The 1,771-nt window shown below is 61.9% G+C and overlaps 1 non-coding gene across 1 annotated transcript; it reads right to left on the bottom strand.

Moving 5' to 3' along the window:
• Window positions 1–468: 468 nt before the first annotated feature.
• On the bottom strand, window positions 469–587 carry LOC131873433 (5S ribosomal RNA). Its single transcript, XR_009371387.1, has one exon. It is a non-coding gene; the product is annotated as a 5S ribosomal RNA (ribosomal RNA).
• Window positions 588–1,771: the final 1,184 nt, after the last annotated feature.

The raw sequence follows: 1,771 nt of genomic DNA, 5'->3' as shown, positions 1-1,771 counted from the left end.
AACTTTTTTTGCCTTTTCAGGAAACTTTTGAATGGAGCGCATCATTGGTGCGCTCCGAAGTGTGCTCCAAAGCTCTCTCCAGCTGCGTGCACCTGCCCCGGCCGCGCACCCGGCCCCGCCCAGCTTCGCTCACCTGTCCCGGGCGTCTGGTGCGGAACCTTAGAGTAAGAAACATCACCGTGCACCTTGGCCAACGTGCGCGACTCGACCGAGCGCGCACTGGCCGAGGTGCACACCGATTTCACCTGGGTGCGCGCGCAGCACCTCGGGCGCACCGGGGTGCGCGCACAACGCCCGGGTTGCACCGTGGCCTGTGTGCTCGGGGCGCCTCGGGTGCGCGCTCGGTGTCGCCCCCGCGCGCGCGGTAGTGCGGGCAGCGCACCCCGGCCCGGCCCGGCCCCGACGAGAACGCAAACGGGCAAAAGGTTTATTCAAATAGCATTGCGACGCCCGGCGAAAAACTAAAAAAGGGTGCAACACCGGGACTTCCCGGGAGGTCACCCATCCCAGTACTACTCCGGCCCAAGCGCGCTTAACTGCGGAGTTCTGATGGGATCCGGTGCACTAACGCTGGTATGATCGCACCCGTTATGAGCTTGTCGCAGTGTGTACTTAGCAAACCGCGACCCACGTGCGAATCCACCCCGGCCACCCACCCCCGTCGAGGTGCACACCCTCCCTCGCGAAGTGCGCCCCGTTCGCCAAGTGTGAGCCCTGCCCGGGTGCGCGCACCTTGCTAGGGCGTCGGGTGTGCACCCGGCCCGGCCTACGTGCGTGCACCTGGAGGGGGCGTCGTGTGCGTGCAGTGTCCCGTCTGCAACGCGGTGCCCACACACCACCTCGGGCGCAACGACCTGCGCTCACATGTGGGCCGAGTGCACCTTGGTGCATGTTCGGGGCGCCTCGGGTGCACGCTCGATCTTGCCCCGGTGCACCAAGGCGCTCGGTTTGCCCCGGGTGCGCACTTGGTGCAAGGTGGGCACCCAAAATAGGGATCAAGCACCAAAACACAAGTTTCGGGATGCAAAATGGGACCCAAGGACCACAAATGCGTTCCAAGACCCATGATGGGTCCACGAGAACAAAAATGTGTTCCGAGACTTAATAAACAAATATTGGGTTTTAGGAGAAGAAACATGCTCTGATGCCCAAAACGAGAATCGACCCCGAAAAGGCCACAGGCCAAAAGTGGGATGCGAGACAAAAAAAAATGGGACCCGAGGACCAAAATTGGGTTCCCAGGTCGAAGACAGGGCAACCGGACAAGAAACGACCTCTAAGGCTCGAAATGAGTCCCGACGACTAAAACTTGACAAGAAGCACCCATCAGGCACCCAACTCGACACCCATGGGATGCCGACCCACCCGGGCTTCCACCTAGCACACCTTGGCACCCACCCACCCTCGCACCCAACCTCGCACCCAACTTAGCACCTTTGAACCCACATTGGCACTCACCCTGACCCTGGCACCTTGGAACCCACATTGGCACTCACCTTGACCCTGGCACCCACCTTTGCACTCACCTTGGGACCCACCCTGGCTCCCACCTCGGCACCCACCCAGACACCCACCTTGGTTCCTTGGCACCCACCTTGGATCCTTGGCACCCACCCCGACACCCACCTTGGCACGCAACTTGGCTACTTGCCACCCACCTTGGCTCCTTGACGCCCACCCCGACAACCACCCCGTGACCTACCCTGGCTAGGGTTGGTGCACACCCACCCTGGTGCCCACCTTGGCACCCACCCTATGACCCACCTTGGCA

Source organism: Cryptomeria japonica, unplaced genomic scaffold, assembly GCF_030272615.1.
Source record: "Cryptomeria japonica unplaced genomic scaffold, Sugi_1.0 HiC_scaffold_1716, whole genome shotgun sequence".
In the NCBI taxonomy this organism is placed as follows: Eukaryota; Viridiplantae; Streptophyta; class Pinopsida; order Cupressales; family Cupressaceae; genus Cryptomeria; species Cryptomeria japonica.
The sequence above is the reverse complement of the archived record's forward strand: the minus strand, read 5'-3'. Positions and strand labels throughout refer to the sequence as shown.